The sequence below is a fragment of the Phyllostomus hastatus genome, unplaced genomic scaffold (genome assembly GCF_019186645.2).
Source record: "Phyllostomus hastatus isolate PE091 unplaced genomic scaffold, TTU_PhHast_1.1 phas_scaffold_21, whole genome shotgun sequence".
Lineage (NCBI taxonomy): Eukaryota > Metazoa > Chordata > Mammalia > Chiroptera > Phyllostomidae > Phyllostomus > Phyllostomus hastatus.
In genome coordinates, this window is record NW_025334017.1 from 37,620,573 (window position 1) to 37,641,414 (window position 20,842).

Genomic DNA, 20,842 nt, shown 5'->3' on the forward strand with positions numbered 1-20,842 from the left:
ATAAATTACTTGTCCTTTGTAAGCTTCACTGTTATTTTTTTATAAGTATAAAACAGGAATCATGGCAATTCTCATTCATTTAATTCCATGTGTTGAGTGGCTATTATGAGCTATGCACTCTTCTGGTGCCAAGGAACTAGCAACGAAGAAAAAGGACCAAGAGTCTCTGCCCTGTGGAAACTAGGCTTTAGTGAAGGTGAAAAATATAACACAATAAATAAATGCATCATATAATGAAAGATGAAAAAGAGGCTATAAGAAAAGAGTACTAGGGAAAGATATTTTAAGTAGTATAGTTAGAAAGAGCTCTGCTCTTACAGTAACATTTGAACAACAGCTTTAAAGATGAGGGAGTGAATATACCTTTCCTGGGTGAAGATATCCCAGGAAGAGGGAATGTGGGTCCACTTTTCTGGCAACTCAACACTGCTGTTCTCCAAGATAAAAAACACTTTGCTCTCCAATGCAGTGTCCCATTGGGATCAAGTTGGAAGCGGGCCTCAGCAAGCCTGGATTCAAGGTTGTCTTTACAACAGGGGGTGGAGGTAGAGGTTTTTTTATGTGGGAGATAGCATGTCCGTGTCAGGAGGAAAAGTCATGGCATGCGACCAATCTATCCATCATGTGCATCACAACAGAGAAACAGTTGAGAAATACTATTTCAGAAATGGAGAAATTGGATTTGAAATTTATAGATTGGCAATTTGCCTAATGGATAAATCAGTCATGAGAACAGGAGAAAGAAGGAAAAAATCCAAAACTTAGTAATGCTTTTCTGAAGGAGTGTTTAAAATGAAACAGAATCTCAAATCTCAAACATAAGGTTCTAGTGATTCTTTTTCCAGGTTTTCTCCCACACAAATAATTTGTTTTTATTCTCCATAAAAATCCATACTAAAAGAGGCCACATACTAGAAAGTCTAGTTAATTAAAATCCAATCTTAAATCAATTATTTAATATGCCCATATGATGTAGTCATATTTATTTTTTACATTCATTTTTGATAGGGAAGGCTTATGAAATGTCCCTTGACTTACATATAAACATTCAATAAACTTGTTTGGCTATTTCTCCATTGGTTATTTCATGGGAACCTTCTATGAATGGTTTTGTAAAGCAAATCAGTCTCAAGTCCTCTGAGTGCTTTGATATTTATATATTGGATTTTTCCAGTATGGGGAACACCTGTTTCTCCAGCAAGCAGGAAGGGCAACTCAGTGCTGCAGAAAAAGAAAGAGAATCACTTTCTTTCTTTTTTTCAGTCCCTCCTGCCACAGCTAGTTCTTGTGTGGCCCAGGGAGGAGCTACGTTGAAACAACCATTGGAATACATTGCACCCATCTCTGGGGAAGCGAGTGAGGGTGGACCTGCTAACTGCCCTTTTTCAGCATTCTCATAGAGCCACTCAGGAGAATGGAAAGGGTAGGTAAGCTGTCCAAGTTGAGCAGCTTGTGTTTCTGACCTTGGGAACACAGAGAAAGACTATTCCACCTCTCTGTCCCACGCATTTATGATTCCACGTATATGTGGATTTTGCTTTCTGCTTCCTCATGGATTTTTCTTCCACCTGTCCCTAGGATTATTTTTCCATCCAAAGCATCACTACCTGATCCTGTTCTTCTCAAGCTTAGCCAAACTCTCTTTCCCCGTGCAAGCTACATTTCAGGGAAGCTCTACTTGTGTGTGCAGACATAACTGAAGCCAAGCAGAAGCCACATTCAAATTTGTACTGGACCACTTGTTGGCCCATGCCTATAGCTCCCTGTGAACTCACACTTAATACATATCAGGCCACTTTTCACAGAGGATGAACCACAAATAGCACATCACCCTGGGAAACTCTGACTTGTAGGAGTTACTACATGGATTGTTGGGCTGATGCCACATACACCCATCCATCCACTCCACCTTTTGGTTTTAAATGAGCCACCATTGGAAAGCCAAATTCCATCCACTGGCCGGGTCTCCAAGATATTACTCCAGTTTATGCTTATTTATAATTTCAGGTTATAAGAGTAATGCATGAGTGCAATTCTTAAATCTGACAGCTATGGTTAGAAGATTTTGTCCGTACTTGCTCTAGCCAGGGAAATGACACAGGATGCTAATGCTTTAATTTTGCCTGCCAGAAAGCTCATCTGATAATAATAGATTGCCAGGAACTTGGGAGAAAATGGCTGGCTGTGAACTCCATAGAGAACAAATTTCCAACACTCACATACAAAGAGTTAACTACATAAGCCATATTTATAGTGTAAATTCTATTTTCAATCCATCAGAAAATGTTTTAAAACAGAAAGTTAACTCAAATCCCTAATCAATTTTGAGTAGCCATTGAGTGTTCTTATTTTCCTTCATGTCCTGTTTGTGCTTCTACGGATGCAGCCGATCTTTGCGATGTGTTGTCTACTGAGGAATTTACAAATTCCCCAGGGACTTTGGTCAAAGCAGTGTTAAAAATGCAACTAGTGCCAGGAATGGTGATTTGATTAAGAAAATATTCAAGAAACATAAAAGGGAAACAGAGAAGACAAAGACAAAGGTAGCTTATCCATTTTTCTGTGCCTCTCTAGCTAGAGGGTCAAGTATTTTCCCAGAGTGACACCCAACAGAAGAAAGAACACTTTTCAATGACGTCATTCGTCTTTCTTCATAATTCTATTCATCACTTGGCTTTGTTTATATGCCTGCGTGCTTGCGTTTTCCCTTTTGAACAAATTAAGCTTAGTAAGTAAGGGAAGAAAGGACAGCAGTAATACTGCCTGTGAATGGGGCAGAGCAAGCTCAACAGAGCAGGGGACACTCGAGTCGGATTCTAAAAGATGATGCTTCTAGTTGACTAGAACTGGGGAGAGAGCATTCAGGCAGAAGGATCAGAGATGGTGCGGGCACAAAGCGTGAAATTTCTAGACTCATTTAAAAAAAGTAAACTGAGCCTGAAAATATGGCTTTTAACTCTGTAGTCGTGAGAGGAATAGCTTCTTATTTTAATTTTGATTTCACCAAAAGAAGATCCTGAGGCAAAGGTAACAGTGTCCACAGTTTATGTGGCAAGTGATCCCAGGAAACACATTTAGGAGAATATGGGAGTAAATAAGGAAGGGGGAAAAAGTCATAAAAAAGATGAGCTATGTAGTCATTTTTCACTGCGGCCAACTGGAATTCTCAATCCTGCTGGTACACTCGAGAAGAATGAATAGAATATACTTCAGAGGTTGCCAAGAGCTAAGCAAGCTGAGACATGAGTGGACTAATTGCTCTGTCATTGTTCAAGAAAAGCACTAGCTCTGGCACTTCTGGCTTGTTCTGTGCATGGGTCAAGTATTCTGTAGCAGTGAAAAGCAGTCCTTGGTCAGGGTCACAGGGTGTGCAGTAGGCAGCTTCCTGTGTTGAGAAGGAAATCTGAGGTGATATGAGTGAGGCACCTATGGTTTCTGTCTAGCCTTCTTTCTCACTATCTTAGCGTTATTCTCCTACGCCTTCTGCCTGGCCCCCTCCCATGCCAGCTCTCCACCTTACTTAGAAGTGCCTCCACCAGGGTTCAATACTGCACTATATACAGATGCAGAGATGTTCCCCTCAGCTCTCTCAACACACTGGTCTCTCTCAGGAGGAGATGGAGAAAACAAGAGTCCAATAAACCCTAAACACTTCCCAGCCCACAAATTGCTTTGGTTTTAAATCCTTCTACTGGATCGACCCAAAGATCTGTTGGGAATTGAAGTAATAAAATACCTGGTGAATTAGAAACAAGTAGAATGAGCTCCTTCCTTCTTTTATAGAAAGAAGGCCCCAGAGACACGGAACTTCCTTTCGATGTGGCTTTTGACAGTCCCCTTTGAAACAACTTCCAGACAAAACACAGCAGCCCAGGTGCATGGTCTTGCAAAGAGCAAGGTATTTTGTACCACTGTTAGATTTTTAAAAATCAAAATGAGAATTTACATTAACTTTAAAATTCATTTTCTGGTTAAAGTGGGGTTGGAAGATTGAGGGTCCCTGCTTCCCCTGTTTCTTGAACTGGTGTTGAGGGACATTTTGCTAAAACACTCGGGAAGCTTCTGGTTTCTGGTTACTTCAAGTCATTGTCAACTCAGATACACCCCAAGCTGAGAGTTCATTCCTGAAGTAGACGGAGATTTAGAGATCTGAGTTCCAGTCACAAGTTGACTTCAGATCTCCGTATCTTCTCCAAGTGAAGTTGTTTACAAATGGGAATAAAGGTAACACAGGAGTTAGTTGAAAACAGAAGATAAAGTGTTTTATGTATGTATAAAAACATGCGTGTGTTTCCGTACCTTTTATTAGGTCTATCTTTGATGCAATCGCTGACTTTGTTTGCCTTAAGTGAGTGATTTAACCTCACAGTTACCGAATCTGCAAAATGGACTAGATTAGATCAGTGGTTCCTAACTAGGAAATCTGAACATTTGTCATTGTCTAAGACAGTTTTGTGCCATGACTGGAGGGGGTGTGCGGCTGGTATGGAGTGGATAGAGGCCAGAGATACTGCTAAATGTCCTACAATGCATAAGACAGCCCCCACAAAATAGACTTGACTTTTTCAGGATAAAATGTCAATAGTGCCAAGATAGAAAAATCCTGGATTTGATGATCACTGAAAATGTGTATCCATACTAAGGTTTTTTTCGCCTCTTTGAGATGTTGCTGCTTCAGTAAGTTACAAGCATGTGTTGAGTACAAATGGTTTCCCATCACAGTTGAAGAAAATCTAAAATCTTGGCCGTAGCCTAAACAGGTGTATGTGATCTGACCCTGGCCCGCTTCTCTGGCCTCAGCTCAAGCTCTTCGCATCTGTGCTCACTCTGGTTTGGCTACACCAGCCTTCATGCTGTCCCCGCCACCCAGCACACTCCTCAGGGATGTGGATGCTTACGGCATTACACATCTTCTCCCCAGTTGCCTGCTTGGCCAACTTTCTCATTGTATTCGCTTCTCTTCTCAGATCTCACTTTATCTGAATGAAGTTCTCTGACCTCTCATTTGAAATGCCACCCCGCTTCAAGTATATGTCCATATGTTTGGGTCATTTGATTTTTCTTCACAGATTTGTCTCTAGTGTCCAGCACAAAGAAGAGACTCAAGAAATTTCTGTCAAATGAATAAACCACTTAGGGCATCCTATGTCAGACTTTTCTTTAATGGCCCGTAATATTTTAATACTTTTCTATCTTGAAATATTGGTTGTAATTTTGTGATTGTAGCACGGAAGATGGCAGACATTTTAATACAAATAAAATTTAAAGGAAAAAAGAGCTTATGCAGATTAAAAAGGTTGTCGATTTTCTTCTCATGCAGAAAAAAGTAACAGTTCTTTTTGCACAATTTTCCTATCTGCAAGGATAAAGGTCTTTTCATTAGGGAGATAGAACTGTGTAGGAAAAGGCGAAAGGTTGTGTTTATTTGGAGATTAGTGATTGCAGAATGATAACTTGCTGTTGGTTTATTCTGTGTGTTTTATTTGGTTTTGGGTTGTCTTAGAGTGCAAATGTCTTTCTCTCTCCCCTTCTGTCTCTCTCTGGCACAGTGCAGAGACTGCCCCTGACTCCTAGCCAGGGCCGGGCAAGGTAGTACTTCTGCATGTGTTAAGTTCTCGTCCCTAAGGCAAGGATTTGACAGGACTTAAGAATTTAACAATCTTCCTAATCAGTATGATTAATTTGGTGTTTTATTTGCCTGCTTTTTATACATGAACTCAATAAGAGCTGCTGACTAACACACAAAATTCCTGAGTGCCTGGTTCATAAAAATAGTCCTAAATTATACTAAAACTAAAATAACTCCACTCTCCCCTCCCTAGTTTTATTGAGAGATAATTGGCATCCATCACCATGTAATATTGTCATACAGTACAACGGTTTGACCTCCACATAGTGTGAAATTGTTACTGCAATAAGTTTAGTTGGCATCTGTCCTCTCATAAAGATATAATTAAAAGGAAAATGAAAAGAATGGAAGATAATTTTCCCTTTTGATGAGAACACTTAGGATTTATTCTCTTAACAACTTGTATGTATATCATACAGCAGCAGTAACTATAGTTATCATGTTGTACATTACCTCCTTAATATTTATCTTCTAACTGGAATTTTGTATTTCTTTTGCCCCCTTCCTCCGATTTCCCCTCTCCATATCCCACCTCCACATACCTCTGATAACCACAAGTCTGATCTCTTTTTCTACCAGTTTTTAAAAAGAATTTTATTTAGAGCTTTTGTATATACTCTGGGGTTATAGTTTTGAATTTTGTATGCTGTAAATGTCTGATTGTTTTTATCAGTATTCCTAGAGATGTCAAGAACCCATACTTACCCAGTTTACTTCTCCGGATTCAGCCTGACCTACATATAACTGTGGGAATATCCCTTTGTATTTTAAGATCTCCTGGCTTGCTTATGTTTCTAGCCTGGCAGAGAGACATTAACTAACTTCCTATAAAACTTCCTTTAAACTCAACCATAAGAAAATGGAACAAAAGATCTGAAGAGGTACTCCTCTGAAGAAGACATATAGATGGCAAATAAGCACATGAAAAGATTCTCCAAATCACATATCATCAAGGAATGGCAAATTAAGACAATAATTTGGGATCCCACATGCCTATTAGAATGGCCAAAATCCAGAACACTGACCATACCAGACGCTAGAGAGGGTGTGGACTAGCAGAGAATCTCGATGATTTCTGGTGGGAATGCAAAATGGTCCAGCCTCGTTGGAAGACAGTTTGGGGGTTTGTTACAGAATTAAACAAACTCTTAAATCATACTATCCAGAAATTGCCCTCTTTAACAGTTAACCAAATGAGTTGAAAAGTTGTGTCCACACAAAACCCTGCACACAAATGTTTGTTGCAGTCAGTGAACATACACATTATTATCACACAAAATCCTTAGTTTACGTTGGGATGCACTCTTGGTGTTGTACCTACTCTGTATGGTGACCTGTAACTACCATTGGAGCATCATATAGAACAGTTTCACCGTCCCAAAGGTCCTCTGTTCTCTGGCTATTTGTCTCTTCATTTCCCCCTGACTCCCAGGAGGCACGGATCTTTTCCCCATCTCCACACTTGTGCTTTTCCCAGAATGTTATATGGCTGGAATTGTACGGTATGTGTAACCATTTCAGATTAGCTTCTTTCGCCTAATGATATGCATTTAAGTTTTTCCATGGCTTTTCATGGCTTGAAAACTTACTTACTTTTATTGCTAATTTTTATCACATAATATTCCATTGTTTGGAGGTAACAGGTTATTTATGCATTCACTCACTGAAGGGCATCTTGATTGCCTCCATATTTCGGCAGTTATGATTAAAGCTGCAATAAACATTGCTGTGCAGGTTCCTGTGTGAACACAACTTTTCAGCTCATTTGATGGAAGAGGGCAATTGCTGGATGGGATGATGTAAAAGCTTGCTTAGCTTTGTAATAGAGTGCCAAACCTGTGTGAGCCTATATCTGTTCTAAAAAAGAAGGTCAATTGAAAAAGCGATACATAAAAAAATATGAAAAGGTGTGGAAATGGTGTTTCCCTTCCCCCCTCTTCATGCACAGCATTTGGGAGAGAGGAGCTACCGCCCATCGAACAGTAATGCAAAAGGAATTTGGCAAACAAAAGACGTAAGGAAAAACAGGTTCTGGTAAAAACTCCAATTAAATGATAAATATGGTCTCTCGAAGTAGTATGTTTTCACTAAGGTGGTCTGGGTAATTGATTAAAAGCCTTAATTCTGAATGTTTTCTTAAATATCAAGCCAATACCCCAAGGTATTTTCAGTTTTTCCTCCATTCTCGTGCCAGATATATGGCATATCTTAAATGGGGGCTGTAGACAACATTGCTTGATTTTCATGGCCACTGAGACGCACTCGGCTAGGGTGAATTACTTTCTGGCTCACTCTCCCCTACAGGCTGAGGGTAATGACTTACACACAGTAGGAATACAATTAGTGATTTTTTTTAAAAAATGTGTAATATAAATTTATCCTATGACATTTCCCCCGTTGAAGATATTTTTAAAATAGCTAATATACACCACTGTTGCTTGAAAAATAAGTGCCTCACAGAGGAGTTTAGACAATACCTGTAATATCCATGATTTGACCTGGATATCCATGTTTGTTTGCATTTCAAACATTATTTTTGAAAGAGTAACATAAAAATGATAAAGATTGCTGTGTTCTTCTTATGTCCTATTCTCATCATTTTTAATTCAACTGTCAGTTTTCCCTCAGCTGTGTATGTTAATGACATTGGTTCCTGGTTTTGAACGGGAAGAGTATCTATCCATTTTCCATTTTTTAACAGTGTATATTTAGGTCTCCTTTCTCTAATTCCTTAAGAAAATGCTTCATGCTGAGTTTAAGTAGTCGTCAAGGGTCTGGTTCCAAAAGTTGTGGGAAATCACAGATTCGTCTCATTTTGCGAGCCGAGGTATAAGTCTATCCAAGTGCTCAGCTCCGGTTCCAGGAGAGGGGTGTGTGAATACCCGTTCTGGCAACTCGCGATGACCATGGAAGCTTTCTGCGACTCTCTTCTGGCTGCTGCCAAGACACTGAGCTGGCTCCGCTGTGCACATGAGCCTTTGCAGCAAGCTGCAGTCCAATTCTGTCAGCTCCAGCCTCCAGCGTTCTACCGTCTGCTCTATCAAACACACACTCCTGCTATAGTCGCTGTCCCGAGAGTTCCTACCTATCTCAAGGACAAATGGCCCAAATCATTGTGGGAAAAAAAATCAGACCCAGGAAACGCAATAAACGAACCAAGCTTGTCTTTTCCGTACCATGCCCTAGTCGTGCATGTGCTATTTCATAGCACAGAAGGAAGGAAAGTAGATGAGTATCAGTTACACTATTTAAAAGCCCGGGGAAGATAAACACATTCATTTGGAAGCACTAAACATTTGTATTTGGAGAATCAACCACGTGAATATCCCAACTGATCCCAGAGACTCCTGGGATAGCTTTACTAGATTTAATTAGATGATAATCCCCTTCGTTAACAGTCAGATGTCGGGCATCTCTCTCAGTTAGCATATCATTTGCAAATTCTTCCATCCATGCTTCATATTCCAGTTCTGGTAAAAGTCTCAAATGTTCTTCCCTCAATAACAGCAGCTCACTCCTTCTGCGACTGGACTCACTTCCAGGTGAATGAAATAACACACTACACGCAGCGATCCTGAGCTACTCAAAACCAGAACTGGATCCCATTTGTTTGTTCTTTTTTTCCCTCCCTTTGAGTAGTAAAGGGAAAAAATACAATAAAAATTAAAAAAAAGAACTTGTTCAGAAAATCACAACTATCTACAGTGTATGTGAAGTCCCTGAGGAGCAGTGGGACAGAGGGTGGGGGGAGGCAATAAATAAGTACGTAGATAGCTAAATATATAAACAGTTCCACATCGTTTCTTTTCTTTTAAGAGGAAGTGCCCGTACCATTTTCTTAAGCCCCTGCGCCCAGTGATGGCGAGTGGTTTCTGCCTGGTGTGAGAACCAGCAAGAGAATGAAGGAAGCAGCTGGAAATCATGGAGAAGTGTGCACACGCCTGGAGGGGCAGGAGCGATTGCAACTTTTTAAATCAGTAGCCGTCTTTAAAAAGGGTCATTCCATGTAGTACATTGCTGAGTGATCATTCCAGTTTCCTTACTTTTGGTCCTCAAGAGGCATCCTGTTCTTCTGTAATGAAAAGTCCTATAGAAATGAAAGTTTCCAGGCAGAAAAGCCGACCCATCGCCCTGAGTTACCTGTTTGGTTGGTTGGTTGGTTTTTACATACTGTACGGCTGGTTTGTATTTGATAGTCTGGTGAAGTTAGAGCTAGTGTGTTACACTGTTCTCTCGTTGGTCAGTGAATTAACTTAGAATAAAACACAGTTTCTAGTAACAGCTACAGACCAGAGATGAAGCTCATCTTTCTTGTGCTTAATTATCCCAGAAGTGGCAACAGAGAAGGTGACTTTTCTCAATGAGTGACTATGTGTTTACTTTCCTTTTCAAGTGAGTTAGTAAGCCCTGCCACTGCCTGCTTCTTTTTCTCCCCTACTACAAGCTCCATGAGTAAAGGGATTTTGGTTTGATTACCATTAGTAATGCCAAGTGCAATATCTGCAAATAATAGATGTGCAGTAAATATGTTGAAGGGGAAAAAAATGCATGAGCAAGCACAGCTGTTTCTTAAATGTCCAGTAGAGCACTGTGGTGCGATTAGCCTTGAACTAGAAATCAAACGCTTAGGTTCAAGGCCCAATTCTATCCATTTTCATTATCCTTTCATAAATCTGGAAAGTTCTGAGACTCAATTTCCCTATCTGAAAAATGAGCACAAATCAATCTGACCTGCCATTCCAAGACTCGGGAGGCTTTACCAAGATTAACACAGATAAAGGCCCTTCGAGTTTTAAGCTGCTGTGTAAATGCACGATCAGGCATGGCACGTCACCCTGACACTGATCGGCGAAGTGATTTATAAAGTAAGCGGGGAGTGTAAGAAGTGGGAGAATGCTTAATTTGCCAGAGTTCTCAGGAAGTATGACACATAGTTGGAAGAAACAGTTGATAAACTACTGGTGAGTGAGACCCTTAGTACTTCTACCCCCAGAGGCACGCTCCCCTTTCAAGTGATGCTCAGTGAAGCTCTTCTCGCAGAAGGAGGTCTCCACCTAACTGAAGCCCTCTTGAAGGCAGAGTGGCAGAGAACTATGAAACCGGAGGTGCGTTGCTTGAGGCACAAAGGATGAGGATTGCTTTTTTCAACAACTCTTCCTGGAAATTAATCAAAGGGACAGAATTTTTTTTCTGCACATGAAAACTTGGAGGTGACGCCTGCTTACCAAGGATACCGAATGAAAAGCCTGGCTGAGATGTGCAAGTGTTATAATCCAGCCTCATGTATAATCACGTTAGAATCATATGGGATGTCACTGAACCTAAAGAAAATCTGGCCTATGTTCCATAAAGTCAGAATATATTAAAGTAGGTGGGACCAAGCTCCATCGACTTAGCCAAAACAAGTTAATTTCACACAGCTATGTCGGGGCAAACCTGGGGCCAGAACTGCGTTTTCCACCTCATGATGCACCAAATGTCTTCTAAGAAATTGTATTTTAAGCATTGACGCAAGGGCATTGAACAGATCAGTTATTTGCATCACGTTCTTTCACTCCCTCTCTCCAAATGGATGGCCTACATTCAAATGAGGCAGAGGAAATCTGGTAACAGCTTGCTAATGGATGTCAGAATCTTAGCTCATTGTATCCAAGGGTTCCTTCATTTATTCCTTAATTCATCAAACATGTATTAGATGCCTGAATGGTCCAAGCATCTGGAGTTTCATAGGGAATTACAGTAAATACAAACAAACATTGTGTGTATGTGTGATCTGAAATGTTTACTAGTTGTGGTATGAGAGAAGAAACATACCATTAAAATAAAACATTTGGCTCTTGGGCTAATTTCCAAGAGAAGTTTGAAAAAAAACTGTCTATTTTCTGTGTTCCCTCATCCGGGCTGTGTTGAGTTAGGAATACAAAGCCACCCGAGATCTGACTGCAGGGTTTCATTTCTCTTGTACAAATTAATAGAATACTGACGTTCAGATTGTATCTATACTCATCCTGATACTTTTCCAAGATTACCTGAAAACTCCAAAACAGTTTGAAATAGACTCTGCTATACATTAATTCATTCATTCAGCAAACACTTATCAATTCCTATTACAGACCAGGCACAGTGACTAATGACTGGGGGGTTAAGACATCAATAGATAAGACTGCCCAGAGAGCCCATTATTTGAAAAAAAAAGCAGCAATTTTATAAATAACTTCCAAGTCAATGTAACAGTACAACTGGATCAATTCATTCAAGGAACAGAGGATTCCCGAAGGCGGATGGAGGAAAATGCGGCTCATTGGACCTGAGTGTTCTGGAAAGATTTCCTGGAGAATGGTGAGCTTAAGTTACTTTTGGAGAGAATAGGCATCGAAGGAAGAGATGAGTGTATCAGAATGAAGGGTCAGCATGTGCAGAAATCTACAACAAAACGTGTGCCCTAGGAACTATTACTAATCCATGATGGCCGAAGCAGAAATCGATAAGGGATATTGAGAAGTTGTTTTAGATGCCACCAACTTGAGTATGACAAATCCATCTTTTTGTGATTCATTAGTTGAAATTCACATGAAATCTTCTACATTGTCTCTCTCACACTGTGTTACCTTTGTGACCATATATCGTGTTTTCAGACCATAAGATGCACCCAGGTTTTAGAGGCAGAAAATAGGGAAAAAAATTTGAAGCAAAAAATGTGGTAAAATATTTAATAACATAAATAACGTAACATTTCACCAATGTAAATGTAAACAGAACTCAACAGCAGCATTAACAACCATTATTCCTCCCAAATTTGGGAAGGGGAAAAAATAACAAAACAACAACAACAACAACAACAACAACAACAACAAACTGTGTCTTATAGTGTGAAAAATACGGTAGTCATGATATGGTTAAGAATAACAATCTCCTTGTAAAAAAATCGCCACCCGAATTTAGAGTTGGCTGCATGGCTCTCGTACTAAGATAGAGTTGGGAGGCCACTTTGGAACACCACGCTGTGGCCACAGCAAAATTTCCCCAAGACCTTTGAACCTCCTTACCATCTCTCTCCCCAGTGTCTCTTATTTTCGAATGAGCTTTTCCATTTCTTCTTCTTCTTCCCCTCCTACTTCTCTTTCTTCCTGTTCTCTTCCTTGCCTCCTCCTCCTCTTTTTTCATGGATGACCCTCTCTGTCTAGGACTACACACCACACCTGGACATCCACTTGGCCCAGTGGTTATGAATCTCTGTTTCCAGAATTCTCTAGCACTTCCCGTGGACACCGCTTGGGGATGGCAGAGGTCGGGGCATTCAGGGCTCTCCCCTTCCCCTCATCCCTGGCAGCTTCACACAGATCTGCTATTTAAATCAGAGTTTGGGGGAAAATTCATTTGATAAAAAAGAGTTCACATGCTTCACAAAATTTTAAAGTCACTCCTCCTTGCCTCCTTCTCAGTGTTTTGAGGATCAATGGAGGCAAACAGAGAAGGGACAGTACAGGTGCCACCTGTCCAGCTACCGCCACAGGGATGGCTACTTTCAAACAGGAATCTTCCAGCAAGGGTTCTTTCCTTCCACGCGGCCCACAGCAAGAGCAGAGGCCCCCTCTGGAAAGCGTCGTGATGGGAGGGTCACCACTCCCCGCATTCCCTCTCAAATGTAGACGTAGCTGTGCCCCTTGGCCTCCTTTTAGCTTTAATCAGAAACCCTCTGTCTATAATTTTCCATATTTAATTCAATTTAGAAAACATTAACTATGAATTAACAATGCTCAGTCTTGGAAACACAAGGTCGAGTTTGTGTCTCAAGGAATTTATATATATCCCCCATCCTCAAAGAAGTTGATGAGAAACTCCATTATTTCAAGGAATAGGAGTTTCTCATCAACTTCTTTGAGGATGGGGGACATAGACATGCATACGTACGTCTGACTCCTTCAGTGAAACTGGATCTGTATTAGAGACAGGTCGCTTTGGGTTGAATTGTGTCCCCAAAAAGATACATTGCAGTCCAAACCTGCAGTACCTCCGACAGTGACCTTATTTGGAAATGAGGCAGTTGCAGGTGTGACTGGTTAGCATGAGGTCATACTAGAGTGGTGGAGGGGACACCTTGACCCAACATGACTGCTGTCCTCATAAGAAGGTGGCCATGTGAACACGCAGACGCAGACACACGGACAGCACCATTCGAGGATGGGAGCAGCAGGGACTGGTGCGATGCATTTGCAGTGTGCAGAACACCAAGGACCACAGGTGTCACCGGCAGCCAGGAGGAAGGCTTGGCACAGGTTCTCCCACAGATGCCTCCGAAGGAACCTACCCTGATTCCAACGGCCTGATTTTCAACTTCTAGCCTCCAGAACTGAGAAACAGTAAACTATAGCTGCCCAGCTGCCCAGATTCTGATATTTTGGTACGGCAGCCACGGGAAAGTGATACAACATGCACAGAGTTCACAGATGAGGAGCCATTATGAACTGCGCTGCGTGTCGGGCACACAGCTGGGAGCAGGTGGCATTTGAGTTGGGTGATGGGTCATTTGGAGTTGTCCAGAGGGAAAAGGGGGAGGGGGCGTCCATTCACAGCAGAGAAGAAAGCAGGAGCAAAGGACAGGCTTTGGAAAGGTCTCCTGGTGCTTGAGCAATCCCGAGTAGTCAGTCCTGGGTAGCTCCCGCCTGGAACACGGGGTGCTTCGGGCAGAGACTGTTGCAATGCCCTTTTGCAACAAGCAAGTTTACTTAAGTCAAGAAAAACTTCAAGTTTTGGAATCACAATGCATTGTGTGTGTGTGTGTGTGTGTGTGTGTGTGTGTGTGTGTGTGTGTGTTTGAATATGTTTCTACCCCCAGATGGCTTTTCTTTCTTTCTTTTAATTTCTTTTTAATTATGGCAGCTATCCTCCAAACATGTTTTTGTTTATCTCAAACTAAGTATACGGTTTCAACATATGGAGCGTATTTTGTTTTACTTCAGTTTATCTTAAGAAATCAGCTTTCCTAACTCTTGCTGGCAGTGGACCCAAATGATTCCTTACTTTTTATTTCCCTCTTTATTTTCTCCTCTTACTTCTTTTCTTTCAGTTGTGGCTTATCTCTTATCTCTTATCTCTAGCTCCCCTTTGGCTTTCTCTCCCTTTTTTTTTCCTTTTCCTCTCTCCTGTCCTTTTTTCTTTTCTTCTCACCCTCCCACCATTCCTCCCTTCCTTCCAGCCTTCCTCCCTCCCTCCTTTCCTTTCTTCCTCCTTCCCTTCCCTTCCTTTTCCTTCTGAAATGTCACAAAAGATTTCCCATATTGATGAACTTGCTCACTTACTGGCAGGAACCAATGGCTCCTTGGCTGTTGGACATTCAGTGAGCCTAGAAAATACACAAACTGGAAACAATGTTAATGAACTAGTCAAGGGCGTTATTTGCTTTTTCATTCATAGTATCATGAACATGGCATCCACCTTTCTTGGTAATCTGTGTTCAAGCTACTTTATCAGCTCGGCCCTGTGTGATGCGTTTGCATTTGCACACCTAGTGCATGGGGCTCCCCGGCCCCTCCTCTCCTCAGAAAGCTCCTCTTCATCTACTCAGCCAGGTACCAGTCAAGATGGAGCTCAAATGTCCCTCCCTTTTAAAACATTAGTATGCCCCCTGGGAGAATTCATCATTGTCTCTCTGATTCTCCTAGAGCTTTGCACACCCCCTACCTTTGCATTATTGTGAGTGGTACTTAATTTCATGTACGTCTCCCCCACTAGAGGGAAGTCAAACATGGTTTCGCGTTGTCCCCGAATCTGCAGGGTCCCACAGAGTGGCTGACAGAGCGAGCACTCCGAAAGTTCTCATTGAAGACACACCTGAGTGAAAAGAGATTGCAATCCTTCTATGAAAAGTGAAATAAAATTGTTTTGGTCAGGAAGAAGATGGGTCCCCATCCTCATCTCCTGCTGTAGAGAGAGGGTGTGGCCTGTCCTCATCAGAAAGCACACCTGGAGAAAGGCAAAACCCCCACATAAGAACGTGTTATGTTTTTATCAGGACCACTCAGCTATTGACCAACGGGTCACCAGCGTACAGGTTTCTCTCCCCCTCTGCCTCCTCTCTCCAGTGGGGAAATTTCTCTGTTCTCTGGCCTGGGAGACAATCTGGGTTTCTGTAGCTCCCCTGTCTCCAGCCAAGAAGCACACATTTATAATTAATCAAACCACAGATGCGCATTGTCTTCTTTAGAAATAGCCAGGAGCTGCGTATTAAATGCTCTGGAGCACATTTCCATCCCAGAAGTTAAGCTAACTGTGTCTCCAGCTTTGTCAACGTTGAAACAGAAGCTCCTCTGTAAACCCCAATTTCACGCCATGAAAAGATCCCCTGCACTAAGGCTTTAAGAATAGTTTGGGGGAAATGTTATAGTCTTTAAAAATGAGACACCAGCAAAATGCCCATATAAACCTGCATGTGAACGCAGTGCTTTCTAGTTTACCAAGCTCTCCCCGCTGGCTGGCCCTGCCTGTCTTTGACTGTAAACCACAGAGTGAGGGCACAGGTAATGAGGCTTTGTCAGGGAGATCTCCCGCACACCCAGTCCAGCCCACTGGCAGCACTCACTGCCCAGAAAAAGCACTCTTGACTTGCCACCAGCATCTCCCCCAGCTATTTCCTCTGCTAGGATTTACCCTCCCACTGATCATTGTGTTGTCATCTCAACGCAAATTTTTCAGGCGAGTCTTTCCTGACCATAACCACTCCCGAGCACATTTAGTATGTCCACATGAAGGAAACACAGAAGCGTGTTCCTATTTTCCAGAGTATTGAGAAGCAGTTATTTATTTTTCTGTATAATTATTTGTATACTGGTCACTGATTGAGCTGAACCTTATTTCCATGTTTAGCTTACTACTATATTGATAGCATACTTATAGCATATAATAACTTCATGAATACTTGAAAATGAAATGAATGCCCACCACCCACCTTCCTTTCCAGCTGAGAATCTTGAAGCTCAAGGCAACATGCTGAAGGTCATTGCTAGTAAGAGTTTCTGGAGTCAGAGGGACTTGAAATTTCAGATTACAACATTGCCATTTACTCACGGATGGTATTTGTTGGGTCTCTGGTTCTCTTTTCTCTCGTCTGTTAAATTCAGATGATAAAGACGAAGACGATAGTGGTATGTTTCACAAGATGGAAAATGTACATAGTGCATGTGTACTCTTCACACACTCTTAACAAATCTGCTCATGGCTGTTAAGTCTGTTCGTTGGACTACAGATTCTAGTCAGTGAGATGATTTCTGTATTGTTCAAAAACATAGTATCTCTTCTTACACATGGAAAATTCAAAGCAAGAGGAAAGTCAGTGCTAAATTCAATTATTTTTCTCTTTTTTCCTTTAGCTCATCATGTCATGACAGAAGAGATTGGGAAATAACATTTTCAAGACAATATTTATTTAGTTTACTTAGCGTCTTCTTAAATGCCTTGTATAATGCTCACTGCCTTCTCAGTGACTCCAATTAACAAGGACTATTTGAAGGACAGGCCCAAGAAAGACATGCAAATGTTCTGGAGGAAATAATATTTCTTACGGTGAAACCAAAGAGCAAATCCACAGTGTTTTTACTGGTGGATTTACTGAGGGAGGAGTTTATAAAACAGTCAAGACAGTAGTTACGGAAGCTGGAAGAGAAGACTCTTGAGTGTGGATGAGACATATGACTATATTGGGATTTCACTCTCCTAATTATGCTATCTACTATCTTTGTGTGTTAGTTGGCACAAGGGAAAATGCAGATGTAAGTAAGGCCCCTAAATAAGTGTACTCTAAATTATTCCAAGGGTAAGTATCTTGGGTGGCCCTGATCTAATCAGGAGAGCCCTTTGAAAGCAGAGACAATCTTCTGTGCGTGTGGAAGGAGCCAGTGATCATTGTGTGAGAGTGTGTGTGCAGGAGGTCACATGACAGGGACCTAAGGAAGGCCTCAAGATGCTGAGATTACTGCTGGCTGACAGCCCACAAGGAAACAAGGATCCTGGTCCTACAGTTGCAAGGAACTGAATTCTGCCATCCACACGAACGAGCTTTGAAGAGGACCCCAAGCTCCAGATGAAACGGTGCCTCCAGTTAACATCCTGATTTCAGCCTGATAAGTCTTTGAGCACATGGCCCAGTTAACTCATGGCCACACTCCTGACCTGCAAAAACTGAATGGAGTCGATAAACTGTCCTGGTAAATCGTTAAATTTCTGGAAATACGTAATGCAGAAACTTTTAAAAAATATACTTATCCAAAGTTACTCTCTATCACATTGCATTATTTTTTCCTTCACAGCTAAAAAGTCTTTGAAATTATCTTATATATTTCTTCTTTATTTTATTATTTACCCTTAGAATATATGTTTTTCTAGAAAATCAACTTTGGCTGTCATTCCGCCAGGTTGATTCTGGCTAATCTGGCTGTTTGAGAGGTAGATTGGAAAGAATGACAAATCTGTTTCTGTTTTCTACTAAAAATGGAGGCGCTAATATATATTGTATAATATTACAATTTTCTCACTGGGACAAAATAATCTTTCTTTGGTATTCTTCAATTTTCAAAATAATTCAGTATGAGGGAAAGACAAACAATCCTTCAAAATAAGAGAAGCACTCAGCCAAAACTTCCCATAAATCAGAGGCATGCAGCTCTGCTATTTTTCAAAGAATACAATTGTTTATGGAAGCCATGCTACATTTCAGCACAGAATTTTATTTTAGATAATAAATATATGTGTTCTACCCTCTGTAGTTATTGTGACCACATGTGATGAGGGTGCCAAAGCATTCCTCCCTCGTGTGTTTCATGCCCAAAGTGGTCCTCGCACTCAGCAGATCTGACTTGTGGATCCTGATGACATAATCAGCAGTGGCCTGCACCCAAGGAGGGAAGGGACCAGTGCACTGTCGTCCTTTGTCCTCCCGCAGAGAGAATTGAACTATGGGGCACTCTTCTTTACTTGTACTGGAGTAGCAAGCAAAAAAAAAAAACCCAAACAAAACTCTTCATTGTTTTGAAATCGGCATACTTCCAGGTAATGTATTTCCTTGGGTAAAAATTCTTCAAGTCTAGAACTTTGTGGCCCACTACAGTCATGTTCAAAATCTTAGAATTAAGCAGAAAAAATGTTGCATTTGTTGTTACCTTGCATTCAAATGAATTTTAACATCCAAGCTTACACTTGCCAACTGTCTAATATTTGTGGCTGTTTAGGAACTGTAAACCTGTATTATAGACAATGTTACCTTCAATTCTTAGGTCTTCAAACTGTTATGAAATTACTGAAAGGGTCAGGCCAGTTTTCCAGCACACTGGACTGCCCGTGACTCAATCACCTCCACTCGAACAATAGCCCGCGGCTTCATCGGAACTCTGTCCCACCACATACAATGGACATCTGGCACCAGCCACGATGGCTGGGGGTCAGGCTGACCTTCCTGTACCTGGGAACAGCCCAGCCCTTTATCTAACCCATTGTCCTGACTCACGTCCTGAAACCCTGAGGCAACCGCCCAGAAGAACAGGAGACCAACCCCTTCCCTGGCCCCCCAACAAACCCCACGCTTTTCCTTTTAAAAACACCTTTCTTGCTTCCCCCAAGGGCTGCTGTCAGTCCAGACTCAGACCTTGGTAAGGGCAGCATCAAATAAAGGCACTTGGATCAGATCATCTGGCTCCTCCCGCCTTTACTTCTCATGCATTTCTAACAATGATATTGGATAAATAGATTCTGCCTTCAGGTGATCAATCCGCTCAGTCAAAGCCCTAAATTCTAAACTCTCCATTTAAACCAGTTTCAGTAACATTATCTAAAGCCATTTTAAGATTGAAAATAAGGCAAACAGCTTCAGACATATGTGTAGCAGTATTAATATCTTTTTCATATGAGTTAATAGATTCTAGAAATCACTGTATTCACAACAAATATATCCCACATTGATACTCATTGGCTCCTAAAATTTTACCGTTAATATATTTATTTTTTGAGCTCAAGATTTATTGCTGACAAAATGATGGGGGTAATATACCAAATCTCCCGTGTATTTGCATTTTGTTACCTGAAGCAGAAATCCAGTTTAAGCTGGTGGTAGACAATCTCCCTGGGCCCTGACTGGTGTGGCTCAGTGGGCTGAGCACAGGCCTGGGAGCCAAATGGTAGCTGGTTGGTTTCCCAGTCAGGGCACGTGCCTGGGTTGTGGGCCAGGACCCCAGGAGGGGGCATGTGAGAGACCACCACCCATGGATGTTCCTCTTCCTCTCTTTCTCCCTCCCTTCCCCTCTGTTTAAAAATAAATAAATACAATCTTAAGAAAAAAGAAAGAAAAGCTTCCTGGGAGGAGAACAGCCAGGTAGTCCTGGTTTATATCATGCCTCCATGTTAAAACAATCATTACAACTTCTTGGCCAGAGTATCTTCAAATGTTAATAAAGCCAAAAACACACTTACCTTACTAGACTATCCTAAATATATGAGATAAAGTAGGACAAAGACTGAAACATGATTATTAGTAGCTTTTATTGTTACTATTTTAGGTGACCTGTTTAGGCATTTACTGACTTTTATTGGTATAAGCACTTGACTGTATATACATGGAGATGTAATGGGTTGGTTTTATGTGTCTTCCAAGACACAATTAAGAATCAAATAAGAAAACTCTAGGGAAAGACAAAACTCACTTCATTCTAAAGAAAAGAAAAAGTAAATTCTTAATCGTTTAAATATTGTACATGCTTTTATTGACTGACTACTTACTCTAGGCAAGATAGTTTGCTAATTGCTTTCATCTATTATCTCATTAAATCTCTCCAACTGAATATTTATTACCATTTTATGGAGAAACATACCGACCAAGTTCACAAAGAGCGATGGAGCCATGATTTGATCTCAGGTGTGCTGCATTGCAGACAGGTAAACAATGGGATTTGTAGGACAGCTGACTGAGGAGTGTGAGCGAACTCTCAATTAGACTTTGCATGACCTCACTCGAGTTGCTAAAGATTTATAAAAGCACATTGTGTGAATTCGATGTCATGGAAGTCCTACCTCATACCACGACGTTTATTCCATGTGGACAAGTGGAGAATTTTGGAAATGTCATGGTAATCACATGGTGGTGGAATTTGAGAGTATTTTGTGATACTGTGATTTACAATGAGAAATATATATTTGGTCTTTGTCCCCATTTCTGGCACAGAGCTCCTAAAA

The 20,842-nt window shown here is 41.2% G+C and overlaps 1 pseudogene; it reads right to left on the reverse strand.

The window, feature by feature from the left end:
* Positions 1-8,159: 8,159 nt before the first annotated feature.
* Positions 8,160-20,842, reverse strand: part of LOC123833000 — a 32,205-nt pseudogene continuing 19,522 nt past the window's right edge.